Consider the following 16,477-nt stretch of genomic DNA (forward strand, 5'->3'; position numbering starts at 1 on the left):
TTTTTTAAAGAGAAAAGTTAAAAGAAAGAGCTGTATTCTGGAGAATCCTTTCCAGGAGATTGGGAGTTGTCACCTGCAGACATATATTAGGGATGTGTGAACCTGGCCTAGTAGCAAAGAATGTCTGTCCTTGACGGTATCGATTTGCCTCTTTCTGCCAAACGCAGACCTGCCGTGGTTCTTTATTTAGACACAGGGTACAACGGATTTGCCAGAATGAATAGCTGCTTCTATTTTTGCTTTAGTAGAGTAAAGGATTCAATGCTGCATAGGAAAAAAAAGTCAGAAGATGAGGATATACTGCTGCAAAGCAAGTGGGGGAGGTTTACCATTCATGAAGGCGGACAAGTTGGATGACAACCCCTGAGGGATCTAAGGGACTGTTCACACCACATTTGGGCCACATGTTTGTGACTCATCTGGGAATCCGTATGAATGCCCAATAAGTTGAGTTCAGATGTGCCCTTGATGGAGCCCCAACAGAGACAGTCACTGTAATAAATGAGGCAGTTTGTAACTTTGTACTCCATCTGGCTTCCGTTGCGGCAGACACAAAAGTATAGATAACCACACTATAGATGAACACCATTGGAATGGAAGCCAGCCGACGTGCAAAGTATCTTCTACTGCCTCATTATAGTGAATGTGAATTTTACAGGGCATGGGGGGGGGTCCAAATCCCGTCATTCTGAGGGTTCAGATGGAACCCCCTATAGAGTGATTAATGTGTGGTCCAAACATGTGAGCAGGCAAATTTCCAGTATGAAACATTAAGATAAACTCTCAATGAGTACTTTAGTACTGTAATGAAGGATGCTATAGCTACAATAACTGATAATTAGGGAATATCCGGTTGAACAATTTCCTAAAATAATCATTAAGGCGGTTCCAAACCAGACCTTCATGATTAAAGGTGTTTTCCTAGAGTTTAAAAAAAACCTAATGAGTTCTAAAAATACAAAGTACAACTGAAATATTCGGGTTTTATTATCTCTGAAGAGGCAATTTGCATATTGAATTTCCCAGAGGAGCATTGCACGGCAATAAGTCTCCTTACATTGATATGCCAGGGCCGGTATGTCACTCTCCACAAGGAGAAACATTATCTTTTAGACCTCAGGTTTTATTCACAAATTCTTTTTTTATCCACCCTGTGCACTTGGTGCAATTCTTGTTATTTTTTTTCTTCTTTTGAATGTGGCATGGCAGGAGCTCCAAAATATAATTTGTTGTTACCCACCACATATAAGTGTCTCAGGTTGTGCATGCGCAGTCTATAATATGCACATGTGCACTGTAGAGACGCGCCGCTAGACCCGGCCAACGTATGTGGTTTCATTAGTAAGGACCCATACATTTTATGGGATAACTAGTCGGAACAGATCATGTGATGAATGCACATTACAGGATACACCAAGAACAGAAAAGCAAAGAAAAAGTCAAGTAGGGACTATGGAATTAAAAATAGATTAAAATAAAAATTAAATAAGAAATTTATATAATAGTATATGGTGCTAAAATTATATGAGAATTTGTAATATTGTTGTTTATTTTTTTCCACATTTTGTTAAGTATTGCTTTGACATTCTACCCATAAGGGTTAACGGGCTGAGGAGGAAGTTGTACAACGCTCCTATCTGTACTATGAAGCTTTCAGTATTTCTTCCCTCCTCTGTCTCCTCCCTGCTCTCGCTCCTCTCACATTATTATGCAGGTCACATCTTTAGAGCCTGCTGTCCTTTATAGGCCGTGATATGGTAAGAAATCCCAATCCCGGCATGCACCGCAGAACATAGCTATATATAGTGGCAAAAATAGCCAGGGCAGCTGCTTGAAGACACCGAGCCTTCTCATCCTTGGCCTTTGGGTTCCCCTTGCTTAGGCACGGACAGGTCAGTAATGCAGCAGTACCAGCAGCTCTGGGGTCAGACAATTAACAAGCCCTGATGAACATGACATACAGATGCTCAGGACTTTATAATTGATGCCCTTTAATTAAGGGTAGTGTTGCATTAAATGGGAATTATTCTCTGTTAGATTCAGTAGGGTTAATGGTGGGTGCAGGAGCTGTCTGGACAGCGGGGTCATTTGTGCAGAGAGCTGACTTATCTGTCTCCACCACCTGTTGCTCGGAGCCGTGTCTTAGAAGACTCGAGGATTTCATTCCCTTAATGACCGTACAGTGTGTGAACGTGGAGAATATGACATATTTTATTCCCGTCGTGATCTTCAATGTATTCGTTTATTTTTATTAGAAGCTACAGTTAGCCATTTGTTGCTTTTTTTGATGGACACCATTTTTTTTGCAAATCCCTTTGTGGGGATGATTTCTCTGATTTTGTATCCCATGGTTCCTGGATCTGGATATCACAAGGAATGGGAACTGTGTCCCCTCATAGAGATGTCACAGATGACAAACTGTACGTATCCATCTCTGTATGGACCCCCATTAATGGAGTATAGGGGCCGCTAGCAAATTAAGAAGGGTCTTTTCACATTAGCGTCAAGGTTTCTGTTCTTGAAAGAGTCATGACATCTATGTCATTTCCAGTTTGAAAAAGATCCTGATAGATCCTATTGACCTACAATAGGGTCACTGAAGTTTCCATCAGACGCCCGGACAGATCAGTTTTGTACTGACTAATGCCCTATAAGCAAGGTGATTATTATAGGTTTTCGCTTTTACAGCGGTGTAAGGTTTCTCTTACTGAGAGTGTTGGGGGACACTCGCTTGACCGCGATATTTAAGCATACAGCACGGGTTTATAAAAGAAAGCAGTCCATACGGTTTATTAAGCCAGATAAACCGGGTTAAGCACAGTTCATTACATAGAATACAACAGGCACCAACAGTCTCTTTGGTACCTGACGGGAGCTCCTGCTCCACCTTGCCGACTCTTCCAACAGCCTTTGGGTAAGCTGCCTAACGGGGATCACCAACTCGCCTGGTCAATACACAGTAGTCAGTCCAGATCTCACCGAAGGACTCCAGCTTCCCCACACTCTGTTAACACTCTTCTGGGTAAGCTGCCTAACGGGGGTCCCCAACTTGCCTGTCCGGCACACAGTAGTCAGTCCGGACCTCACCGAAGGACTGCAGCTTCCCCACACCGTAACGGACACTGGCTCCGCAGATCCTGGTCGTCACCTCGTTACCACAGGTCCTGGACCCCGTCCTCCACCTATCAGCTTAGGTCCTGGACCCCGTCCTCCACCTATCAGCTTAGGTCCTGGACCCCGTCCTCCACCTGTCAGCTTAGGTCCTGGACCCCGTCCTCCACCTATCAGCTTAGGTCCTGGACCCCGTCCTCCACCTGTCACAACAGGTCCTGGACCCCGTCCTCCACCTGTCAGCTTAGGTCCTGGACCCCATCCTCCACCTATCAGCTTAGGTCCTGGACCCCGTCCTCCACCCGTTACCTCAGGTTACCAGGATCACGCCAGTGGCCTAGTCCACGTTCTCAGGTGCTCTCCGGACCCTAGTCATTCCTAGGCCAATCCAGCACCATTCGGGACCCTAGTCATTCCCAGGACAATCCCGCACCGTTCCCAGGTGCTTGCAGGACCCTAGTAATTCCCAGGACGATCCAGCAACTTCATCGGTCAGGTCCATACACAGGTTCCACACAGGAACCACACAGGACCTGCCGGACACACCTCCCATGTGACCCACATCCTGGTCACATTATATACCTGAAACCACACCCCTGGATGTGTGTGTGGATGTGTGGCTAGTCTGACCCTCCCGTCTCTCATGACTAGCCTAGTAAGTCACCCAAACTTAACTATACACATTACAGAAACTCTTGAGGGACTACAGGTCCCAGCATAAACACAAAACATCAGACTTACTACGCAGACTCCCTCTGCGACACATATCGGCCATTCACAACAGTGCCGATTACAGGTTCACCACGAATATCACCACAACAGATACGCCTCCATGCATATCACGCAGAGCGCCCAGAGCGCCCCCTAACTGCCACAGGGGTCACTACACCACCACATATATCACATATCCTCCCCCTCTGTTCACACCCGTAGGGTTGAACACCTGACAAACACCTGAAATCTCGAAACAGGTCACACACACTTTCTTGTCCCACCAGTCGAGAAGACTGTCTCAAACGGTTTTGAGCAACACTCATAATCATACTCATACTCTGGTTGGATTACCCCGCCCCCAGCGGTCCACACGTAGGCCTTGAGTTTGGGCCCTTAAATCACAGTCTGTCTGTGTCACCAAACCCTTAGTCACTACATTTTCTCTACCAGGTCTCCCACCTAGGTCACTCAACACTGAGTTAACTGAGGAGTAACTGCCTCTAACTCTTCCTTGGCGATCAGCCATTCCACCAGGCCCAGGCGATTTTGAGCTTCCCTGGCCTGCTCCAAACGTCGAGTTGCTCCATTATTCCTTAACAGGATCATCTGTTTCATGCAGAAGCACCGTAGACGTATATTCTTGAGGACCGGTCCTCGCTTCACTGTGACTTCGTTAGTCGACCGTACCACCAACTGCTTCATCTCTAGTGCCCAATGCACACTATACGCTTTTACTGTCTTTTTAAAGGCTTCATGCACACTCTCACTGGTACATGCATCTTGCGCCTCTTCGGGTACATCTATCACACACTTGAAGAGTGGATCCTCACTTTCTTCAGGAACGGACGGCCCCTGTTTTGCCATCGACCTTTCCAACAAGACCTCTGCCACAACCGGGTGACTATCTTGTTCGGCTCTTAATGCCCACTCTTCTTCAGCTTTACCCTCTTCCAGACCCCTGGTCAGGATGGGCCTTAGCAGATGTGAGTCTTCAACCAGCATCTTCTTCTCTTGTAGAAGACCACTTAATGCTTCTCTGAGCCCTTTCACATCTTCCCTGGATAATAGGTGACCTCTGAGCTCCGAGACTTCCTTCTCCAGCTCATTCAGCCTGTGCTCAGCCTCTTGTCTCAGGAGCCTTTCTTTCTCACTGGCATCACCGTCTGAATGGGAGTCACCACCAATCGTCAGCACGGCACATGCCCTTGTTACTGGCCCTGACTTGTCACAGTCACCCCCAGAGTCTGTGTCACACTCCACAGTACGTTGACCCCACAAGTCACTCTCTGTCTGGGTGTCAGTTCCACTTGTTTTATCCAACAGACCACTACCAGTTATATTGTGGCACACTTCAAGTGACGTCAGGTCAGTTAGTTGGGCAATCGCACCTTTTCCCTTGGTCAGGCCTACATTAGGACTGTCACCTCTAGGGGGCGCATTCTCTACATTACTAACTGACATCCAAATTACACCCACAAACACGTCACCCTTTTCCCACAGTGCTACCAAATCTTGTCCTATTACCATAGGATACGGCAAGATTGGGTCTACAGCTACCTCACGGTATGTGGAAACCTCCGGTGCGACAATGTAGATAGTGGCTACCTGGAGATATTTAGTGTCTTCAGGTGACACAAAATCCCCTGGACGGGTTCCCAGCACAGACACTTCTCTCCCTGGGTCTATCAATCCCCGCACACACTTTCCATTCAGCCAAAAAGTACACAGACGTGGCTCCTCACTGATTGCCACCCCTTTTTTGGCTCCACCCCCTTTTTGGGCAAGTGCTCCGCTTTTTAACACCAGCCCGTTTCGGGATTCAGCCCCCCTTCGGGATTCCACCCCTTTTTGGGCCATTACCCCTATTCGGGTTACCGCCCCTTTTTGGGACTCCGCCCCCTTTTGGACAACTATCTCCAATTGGGTCACCGCTCACTATTAGGGATACTCCCCTCCCTGGGATACACCCCATGAACTTCCCCACGGCACTCAGGCCCCAGTTCACACAGTACACCCCAACGTCTCTGGGCTTGTACTGGCCCTTTAAGAGTCTGCACAAAAAGAAAAAAAAAATTTTATTTTTTTTTTCTCTTCTATGTCAGTTCACCAGCTCCTGCTGGTACCGCCACAGCTCCCGCTGCAGTCACACACCACCGGCACCTCCAGGTGCTGCCAGCCACAAGTGTTGTGAATTTGCTTTTTGCTCCCTCTAGTGGTTACTAGTTTTTTGACTCTGGTTTTTCTGTCATTCCTTTTATCCGCACCTGGGTCGTTAGTTAGGGGTGTTGCTATATAAGCTCCCTGGACCTTCAGTTCAATGCCTGGCAACGTAGTTATCAGAGCTAGTCTGCTGTGCTCTTGTCTACTGATCCTGGTTCCAGTTATATCAGCTAAGTCTGCCTTTTGTTTTTTGCTATTTGTTTTGGTTTTGTATTTTTGTCCAGCTTGTTCCAAATCTACATCCTGACCTTTGCTGAAGCTCTAGGGGGCTGGTGTTCTCCCCCCGGACCGTTAGACGGTTCGGGGGTTCTTGAATTTCCAGTGTGGATTTTGATAGGGTTTTTGTTGACCATATAAGTTACCTTTCTTTATTCTGCTATCAGTAAGCGGGCCTCTCTGTGCTAAACCTGGTTCATTTCTGTGTTTGTCATTTCCTCTTACCTCACCGTCATTATTTGTGGGGGGCTTCTATCCAGCTTTGGGGTCCCCTTCTCTGGAGGCAAGAAAGGTCTTTGTTTTCCTCTACTAGGGGTAGCTAGATTCTCCGGCTGGCGCGTGTCATCTAGAATCAACGTAGGAATGATCCCCGGCTACTTCTAGTGTTGGCGTTAGGAGTAGATATATGGTCAACCCAGTTACCACTGCCCTATGAGCTGGATTTTTGTATTCTGCAGACTTCCACGTTCCTCTGAGACCCTCGCCATTGGGGTCATAACAGTTTGCCAGGCCAGTATTAAATGTTTAATGCATTGCAGAAGAGGGATTATAAGAAAGAAGATTCTGAGTTTTTTTTTTTTTTTTTTCTTCTTCCCCTTTACCTCAGAGTGGCTATGCTTGCTGCAGACATGAATGTCCAGACCTTGATTACAAGTGTGGACCAGCTGGCTACTCGTGTGCAGGGCATACAAGACTATGTTATCAGAAATCCTATGTCAGAACCTAAAATACCGATTCCTGAACTGTTTTCCGGAGACAGGTTTAAGTTTAGGAATTTCGTGAATAATTGTAAATTGTTTTTGTCCCTGAGACCCTGTTCATCTGGAGATTCTGCTCAGCAAGTAAAAATTGTTATTTCGTTCTTACGGGGCGACCCTCAGGATTGGGCTTTTTCGCTGGCACCAGGAGATCCGGCATTGGCTGATCTTGATGCGTTTTTTCTGGCGCTCGGTTTACTTTATGAGGAACCCAATCTTGAGATTCAGGCAGAAAAGGCCTTGCTGGCTATGTCTCAGGGGCAGGACGAGGCTGAAGTGTATTGCCAAAAATTTCGGAAATGGTCCGTGCTGACACATTGGAACGAGTGTGCACTGGCCGCTAATTTTAGAAATGGCCTTTCTGAAGCCATTAAGAATGTTATGGTGGGTTTTCCCATTCCCACAGGTCTGAATGATACTATGGCACTGGCTATTCAAATTGACCGGCGGTTGCGGGAGCGCAAAACCGCAAATTCCCTCATGGTGTTGTCTGAACAGACACCTAATTCGGTGCAATGTGATAGAAAAACCGCAAATTCCCTCATGGTGTTGTCTGAACAGACACCTGATTTAATGCAATGTGATAGAATCCTGACTAGAAATGAGCGGAAAATTCATAGACGCCGGAATGGCTTGTGCTACTACTGTGGTGATTCTACACATGTTATCTCAGCATGCTCTAAACGTATAGCTAAGGTTGTTAGTCCTGTCACCGTTGGTAATTTGCAACCTAAATTTATTCTGTCTGTAACTTTGATTTGCTCACTGTCATCTTATCCTGTCATGGCGTTTGTAGATTCAGGTGCTGCCCTGAGTCTCATGGATCTCTCATTTGCTAAGCGCTGTGGTTTTACTCTTGAACCATTAGAAAATCCTATTCCTCTTAGGGGTATTGATGCTACACCATTGGCTGCAAATAAACCGCAGTATTGGACACAGGTTACCATGTGCATGACTCCTGAACACCGCGAGGTGATACGTTTCCTGGTTTTACATAAAATGCATGATTTGGTTGTTTTAGGGCTGCCATGGTTACAGACCCATAATCCAGTCCTGGACTGGAAGGCTATGTCAGTCTCAAGTTGGGGCTGTCGTGGTATTCATGGGGATTCCCTGCCTGTGTCTATTGCTTCTTCTACGCCTTCGGAAGTTCCGGAGTATTTGTCTGATTATCAGGATGTCTTCAGTGAGTCTGAGTCCAGTGCACTGCCTCCTCATAGGGACTGTGACTGTGCTATAGATTTGATCCCAGGCAGTAAATTTCCTAAGGGAAGACTGTTTAATCTGTCGGTACCTGAACATACCGCTATGCGTTCATATATCAAGGAGTCTCTGGAGAAAGGACATATTCGTCCGTCTTCTTCCCCTCTTGGTGCGGGATTCTTTTTTGTGGCAAAAAAGGACGGATCTTTGAGACCTTGTATTGATTATCGGCTTTTAAATAAGATCACTGTCAAATTTCAGTATCCTTTACCGCTATTGTCTGACTTGTTTGCCCGGATTAAGGGTGCCAAGTGGTTCACCAAGATAGACCTTCGTGGTGCGTACAACCTTGTGCGCATTAAGCAAGGTGATGAATGGAAAACCGCATTCAATACGCCCGAAGGTCATTTTGAGTACTTGGTGATGCCTTTTGGGCTCTCCAATGCGCCTTCAGTTTTTCAGTCCTTTATGCATGACATTTTCCGGAAGTATCTGGATAAATTTTTGATTGTTTATCTGGATGATATTTTGGTTTTTTCTGATAATTGGGATTCGCATGTGGAGCAGGTCAGGTTGGTCTTTAAAATTTTGCGTGAAAATTCTTTGTTTGTCAAGGGCTCAAAGTGTCTCTTTGGTGTACAGAAGGTTCCCTTTTTGGGGTTCATTTTTTCCCCTTCTGCTGTGGAGATGGACCCAGTCAAGGTCCGAGCTATTCTTGATTGGACTCAGCCCTCGTCAGTTAAGAGTCTTCAGAAGTTCTTGGGCTTCGCTAACTTCTACCGTCGTTTTATCGCTAATTTTTCTAGCATTGTGAAACCTTTGACGGATATGACCAAGAAGGGCTCCGATGTAGCTAACTGGGCTCCTGCTGCCGTGGAGGCTTTCCAGGAGTTGAAACGCCGGTTTACTTCGGCGCCTGTTTTGTGCCAGCCTGACGTCTCACTTCCCTTTCAGGTTGAGGTGGATGCTTCGGAGATTGGGGCAGGGGCCGTTTTGTCGCAGAGAGGCCCTGGTTGCTCTGTTATGAAACCTTGTGCCTTTTTCTCTAGGAAGTTTTCGCCTGCCGAGCGAAATTATGATGTGGGCAATCGGGAGTTGTTGGCCATGAAATGGGCATTTGAGGAGTGGCGTCATTGGCTTGAGGGTGCTAAGCATCGTGTGGTGGTCTTGACTGATCACAAAAATCTGATGTATCTCGAGTCTGCTAAACGCCTTAATCCGAGACAGGCCCGCTGGTCATTGTTTTTCTCCCGCTTTGATTTTGTTGTCTCGTATTTACCAGGTTCAAAGAATGTGAAGGCCGATGCTCTTTCTAGGAGCTTTGTGCCTGATGCTCCTGGAGTCGCTGATCCTGTTGGTATTCTTAAAGATGGAGTTATCTTGTCAGCTATTTCTCCGGATCTGCGACGTGTGTTGCAGAGATTTCAGGCTGATAGGCCTGAGTCTTGTCCACCTGACAGACTGTTTGTCCCGGATAAGTGGACCAGCAGAGTCATTTCCGAGGTTCATTCCTCGGTGTTGGCAGGTCACCCGGGAATTTTTGGCACCAGAGATCTGGTGGCCAGGTCCTTTTGGTGGCCTTCCTTGTCAAGGGATGTGCGGTCATTTGTGCAGTCCTGTGGGACTTGTGCTCGAGCTAAGCCTTGCTGTTCTCGTGCCAGCGGTTTGCTCTTGCCCTTGCCTGTCCCGAAGAGACCTTGGACACATATCTCCATGGATTTCATTTCTGATCTTCCGCTATCTCAGGGCATGTCCGTTATCTGGGTGATATGTGATCGCTTCTCCAAGATGGTCCATTTGGTTCCTTTGCCTAAGCTGCCTTCCTCTTCCGATCTGGTTCCTGTGTTTTTCCAGAACGTGGTTCGTTTGCACGGCATCCCTGAGAATATTGTGTCAGACAGAGGATCCCAGTTCGTTTCCAGGTTCTGGCGATCCTTTTGTAGTAGGATGGGCATTGATTTGTCGTTTTCGTCTGCTTTCCATCCTCAGACTAATGGACAGACGGAGCGAACCAATCAGACTTTGGAGGCTTATTTGAGGTGTTTTGTCTCTGCTGATCAGGACGATTGGGTGACATTCTTGCCGTTGGCTGAGTTTGCCCTTAATAATCGGGCTAGTTCCGCCACCTTGGTTTCGCCTTTTTTCTGCAACTCTGGTTTCCATCCTCGCTTTTCTTCGGGTCATGTGGAGCCTTCTGACTGTCCTGGGGTGGATTCTGTGGTGGATAGGTTGCAGCAGATCTGGAATCATGTGGTGGACAACTTGAAGTTGTCACAGGAGAAGGCTCAGCGCTTTGCCAACCGCCGCCGCGGTGTGGGTCCCCGACTACGCGTTGGGGATTTGGTATGGCTTTCTTCCCACTTTGTTCCTATGAAGGTCTCCTCTCCCAAATTTAAACCTCGTTTTATTGGGCCTTACAAGATATTGGAAATCCTTAATCCTGTATCTTTTCGTCTGGATCTTCCTGTGTCGTTTGCTATTCACAATGTATTTCATAGGTCCTTGTTGCGGCGGTACATTGTGCCTGTAGTTCCTTCTGCTGAGCCTCCTGCTCCGGTGTTGGTTGAGGGCGAGTTGGAGTACGTGGTGGAGAAGATCTTGGATTCTCGCCTCTCCAGGCGGAGGCTTCAGTACCTGGTCAAGTGGAAGGGCTATGGTCAGGAGGATAATTCCTGGGTGGTCGCCTCTGATGTTCATGCGGCCGATTTAGTTCGTGCCTTTCATGCCGCTCATCCTGATCGCCCTGGTGGTCGTGGTGAGGGTTCGGTGACCCCTCACTAAGGGGGGGGTACTGTTGTGAATTTGCTTTTTGCTCCCTCTAGTGGTTACTAGTTTTTTGACTCTGGTTTTTCTGTCATTCCTTTTATCCGCACCTGGGTCGTTAGTTAGGGGTGTTGCTATATAAGCTCCCTGGACCTTCAGTTCAATGCCTGGCAACGTAGTTATCAGAGCTAGTCTGCTGTGCTCTTGTCTACTGATCCTGGTTCCAGTTATATCAGCTAAGTCTGCCTTTTGTTTTTTGCTATTTGTTTTGGTTTTGTATTTTTGTCCAGCTTGTTCCAAATCTACATCCTGACCTTTGCTGAAGCTCTAGGGGGCTGGTGTTCTCCCCCCGGACCGTTAGACGGTTCGGGGGTTCTTGAATTTCCAGTGTGGATTTTGATAGGGTTTTTGTTGACCATATAAGTTACCTTTCTTTATTCTGCTATCAGTAAGCGGGCCTCTCTGTGCTAAACCTGGTTCATTTCTGTGTTTGTCATTTCCTCTTACCTCACCGTCATTATTTGTGGGGGGCTTCTATCCAGCTTTGGGGTCCCCTTCTCTGGAGGCAAGAAAGGTCTTTGTTTTCCTCTACTAGGGGTAGCTAGATTCTCCGGCTGGCGCGTGTCATCTAGAATCAACGTAGGAATGATCCCCGGCTACTTCTAGTGTTGGCGTTAGGAGTAGATATATGGTCAACCCAGTTACCACTGCCCTATGAGCTGGATTTTTGTATTCTGCAGACTTCCACGTTCCTCTGAGACCCTCGCCATTGGGGTCATAACACACAAGCCACTGCAGCTCCGCCTACTGTGGAACCTCTCGTTGCAACCGCGGCTACTCTCGACACGGCTCTGCACGGCTCCACCGCTGCCGCTTGTCACCTTCGTGACCCCGCCGAGTCACAGCAGACGCTTGTCACTTTCGTAACCCCGCCGAGTTACAGCTAGACGCTTGTCACTTTCGTAACCCCGCCGAGTTACAGCTAGACGCTTGTCACCTTCGTGGCTCTGCCACAGCAATTAACTCCACGTGCTAGCGGGATCGTTGCCAAAATTCTCCACCAATTTGTAAGGTTTCTCTTACTGAGAGTGTTGGGGGACACTCGCTTGACCGCGATATTTAAGCATACAGCACGGGTTTATAAAAGAAAGCAGTCCATACGGTTTATTAAGCCAGATAAACCGGGTTAAGCACAGTTCATTACATAGAATACAACAGGCACCAACAGTCTCTTTGGTACCTGACGGGAGCTCCTGCTCCACCTTGCCGACTCTTCCAACAGCCTTTGGGTAAGCTGCCTAACGGGGATCACCAACTCGCCTGGTCAATACACAGTAGTCAGTCCAGATCTCACCGAAGGACTCCAGCTTCCCCACACTCTGTTAACACTCTTCTGGGTAAGCTGCCTAACGGGGGTCCCCAACTTGCCTGTCCGGCACACAGTAGTCAGTCCGGACCTCACCGAAAGACTGCAGCTTCCCCACACCGTAACGGACACTGGCTCCGCAGATCCTGGTCGTCACCTCGTTACCACAGGTCCTGGACCCCGTCCTCCACCTATCAGCTTAGGTCCTGGACCCCGTCCTCCACCTATCAGCTTAGGTCCAGGACCCCGTCCTCCACCTGTCAGCTTAGGTCCTGGACCCCGTCCTCCACCTATCAGCTTAGGTCCTGGACCCCGTCCTCCACCTGTCAGCTTAGGTCCTGGACCCCGTCCTCCACCTGTCAGCTTAGGTCCTGGACCCCGTCCTCCACCTATCAGCTTAGGTCCTGGACCCCGTCCTCCACCCGTTACCTCAGGTTACCAGGATCACGCCAGTGGCCTAGTCCACGTTCTCAGGTGCTCTCCGGACCCTTGTCATTCCTAGGCCAATCCAGCACCATTCGGGACCCTAGTCATTCCTAGGACAGTCCCGAAGTCTCACGGTCTTAGGTGCTCTCCGGACCCTAGTCATTTCTAGGCCAATCCAGCACCATTCGGGACCCTAGTCATTCCCAGGACAATCCCGCACCGTTCCCAGGTGCTTGCAGGACCCTAGTCATTCCAGGATGATCCAGCAACTTCATCGGTCAGGTCCATACACAGGTTCCACACAGGAACCACACAGGACCTGCCGGACACACCTCCCATGTGACCCACATCCTGGTCACATTATATACCTGAAACCACACCCCTGGATGTGTGTGTGGATGTGTGGCTAGTCTGACCCTCCCGTCTCTCATGACTAGCCTAGTAAGTCACCCAAACTTAACTATACACATTACAGAAACTCTTGAGGGACTACAGGTCCCAGCATAAACACAAAACATCAGACTTACTACGCAGACTCCCTCTGCGACACATATCGGCCATTCACAACAGTGCCGATTACAGGTTCACCACGAATATCACCACAACAGATACGCCTCCATGCATATCACGCAGAGCGCCCAGAGCGCCCCCTAACTGCCACAGGGGTCACTACACCACCACATATATCACAAGCGGGCACTGTATTGCATTTAGTGTAATTCTTCCCAAGAACATCAACAAACATCAAGAAAAAAGGCTGACTTGACCTATTTTTACGCATTTTTTCCACATTTTTTCCTTTAATCGGCCATGTACCAACTGCTAATCAATTATATTCTAAAGTTTCTGGTACAATCGGCTGATTAATCAAAAGGAGAAGATTTTTTTTAACAGTTTCTTCTACAGATGAACATAAGTAGTTCATAGTTCTGCATCCTCTGGTTCTCCTGTTTCACCTTCAGTTAATCTCCCTAAAATACTTACACTATTGGTAGAGCTCACGTCGCTGTGGCACATGTACACAACGTCGCGTCTCCAATGCACAGAGGAGGGAGAGGCGCCCGAGCTAGGAAGCTACAGAAAAAAACATACCTTCCATACTCGGCAGAAAAATGGCAAAAACAAAATTGATTGGGGTTCAATGGACCTCACGCAACTAATTAAACATTAACAGGATGTATAAACAACCCCTGTCTATACATTCTATTAAAAAAGACCTGATAGTTGTTAAAAATATGTATTTTATTTACCTGGTGTAAATGCCGCCTTTCTCCTGAATCCGGTGTTATTTTTCTTTTATTCCTGCGCCTCTCCATTCCTGAGATATGTATGCAAATCTAGTTGTTCTCCAACTGGGTGTGGTCATCAGATGGAAACAAGGATCCTGCCCTCTTGGTTAATAAGACTAGATTTATACACAGGGAAGAGGAGGCCTTATCTCAGGAATGGAGAGGCGCAGAAATAAAAGAAATACAACACCGGATTCAGTACAGCAGCATTTACACCAGGTAGAAAAAAAAAGATTTTTTAAAAGTCACTGGTGCTCTTTAATATATATAGATTTTATAAAGTGATCTGCTGCTAAAGGGGCAAAGGTAAAATCTGTAATTGATACCTTTCCAAGACTATATAGAGGAGGGGGGAACAGCATTTTGACACATATACAGCGTATCCTTATATTCCTCGCATCTTTAATTTCCCGAGATGAGCAGTAAGGTGACATTTTACTCGTCACCCTAGAAAGGAAGAAGCCGTCTTGGCAAAGAATGAGGCATGGGTGGACATACCGCTGGTTCAACCGATGCAACTGCAACAATGTCCGAAGGCTCCGGGTGGCCCCTGCAGGGTGGCTATTAATGAGGGCAATCTGACCAGTCTATCTGGCCCCGAGGCTCCGGGGGCCCCTGGCCAGATTGCCCTCATGTGTGGCGGGCAGGGAGCAATCCCTGCAGCTCTGCTGCCTGCAAGAGAAAATGTCAGCGGAGAAAGCTACAGGGAATGGATCCGTCCTGCTTCCTGCCCGCACTTCCTGTCTCACACAGCAGCGGCTGAATGACATCATCATTCAGCGCCACAGCTGTGCGAGACAGGAAGCTGCCGGCGATGGTGCGGCTTCAGGATACCTTGCGCAGAGGTGAGATGAGATGTGTGTGTAGAGAGGTGAATGTCTGTGTGTGCGTAGGTGAAGGAGAGGACAATGATGGGGGGAATGGGGCAGAAGACAATGATTGGGTTGATGGAGAGGGCAAAGATGGGGGTGATGGGGCAGAAGGCAATGATTGGATTGACGGAGAGGGCAATGATAGGGGTGGTGGGGGAGAAGGCAATGATGGTGGCAGTGGAAAGGACAATGATGGGGTCCACCATCCACCGGAGGAGGCAATGATGGAGGTGGTGGAATGGGCAATAATGGGGTTGTGGGGAGAAAGCCATGATGGAGGTGGTGAAGAGGGCAATCATGGGGGTTGGGGACTGGGATGGGAGGAAGGGGGATTTATAATGGATTTAGGAACAGGGGGAGGAGGAGAAAGACATTATTATCGATTACTATGTCTAACACAGTCCCTTAGTATAAAGGGTACTCACTTATGTATAGCAAAGTCCCTTAGTGTATAGTGTACTAACTTATTATGTATAACATCCTTAGTTACATAGTTTCCTCTTTTGCTATGTATAACACCGTCCCTTATTACATACCATCCTCTCTAGTTATATATAGTGCTGTCCCTTATTCTATAGCTTCATCTGCTGTTATGTACAGTGCTGTCTCTTACATAGTGTATTCTTGTTATTTTTGTTATTCACCGCACCCTCTTTTATACCATAGTCCCCTCTCATTAGATATAAAATGACTACTGATGGAGCAGCCAGTGAACAGATGACCAGTCCATCAGCTCCTCCTTTAGAAAAGAAGCTTTCCCATGCTCCATCAGCCATCATTGCATTATACAGCTAACAAGACAGGACAGTATGTAATAAAAAACAAGGCTCTATAAAATCCAACATGTAAGGGACGGTACTGTACATAACAAGAGAGGGCACTGTATTGTAAGGGACGGCAATATACATAATAAAGGATAATATAAATTCTAACAGTCTATTCAGTAGGACTATCAGCTGTGTATCCACCAGACTTCTGCACAACACAACTGATGGTTCCAACATCATTTATAAGGCAAGAAATTCCACTTATTAAACCTGACAGGGCACACCTGTGAAGTGAAAACCATTCCCGGTGACTACCTCTTGAAGCTCATCAAGAGAATGCCAAGAGTGTGCAAAGCAGTCATCAAAGCAAAAGGTGGCTACTTTGAAGAACCTAGAATATAAGACATAATTTCAGTTGTTTCACACTTTTTTGTTAAGTATATAATTCCACATGTGTTAATTCATAGTTTTGATGCCTTCAGTGTGAATGTACAATTTTCATAGTCATGAAAATACAGAAAAATCTTTAAATGAGAAGGTGTGTCCAAACTTTTGGTCTGTACTGTATATATAATGTTGCCTTAAAAGGAGGGGGGCCCAGACACATTTCCTGCACAGGGGCCCCAAGCTGTCTGTGTCCGCCCCTGGAATGAGGGTATAGGGAGCAGAAGCAACATATTTTTATGAACCATGGGTGACTCCTTGAATAACTAATAGTTCCACAATTGCTGATATTGTCTGCTATAACTTAATATTAAAGTGTTTTTTTCCA

General features: G+C 47.1%; 1 protein-coding gene across 5 annotated transcripts in view; it reads left to right on the forward strand.

Annotated features, from left to right (window-relative positions):
- Window positions 1-16,477, forward strand: part of AK1 (adenylate kinase 1) — a 126,770-nt gene that overhangs the window by 31,925 nt on the left and 78,368 nt on the right. The window contains exon 1 of one of the 5 annotated variants that reach the window (XM_077283889.1): window positions 1,692-1,892. The exons of the other annotated variants lie outside the window; for them this stretch is intronic. The gene's annotated coding sequence lies outside the window, so the exon portion shown is untranslated. Of the gene's footprint in view, window positions 1-1,691; window positions 1,893-16,477 lie in introns of those variants that run through there. 5 annotated transcript variants of the gene reach the window in all.

This window comes from Ranitomeya variabilis, chromosome 2 (genome assembly GCF_051348905.1).
Source record: "Ranitomeya variabilis isolate aRanVar5 chromosome 2, aRanVar5.hap1, whole genome shotgun sequence".
NCBI lineage: Eukaryota > Metazoa > Chordata > Amphibia > Anura > Dendrobatidae > Ranitomeya > Ranitomeya variabilis.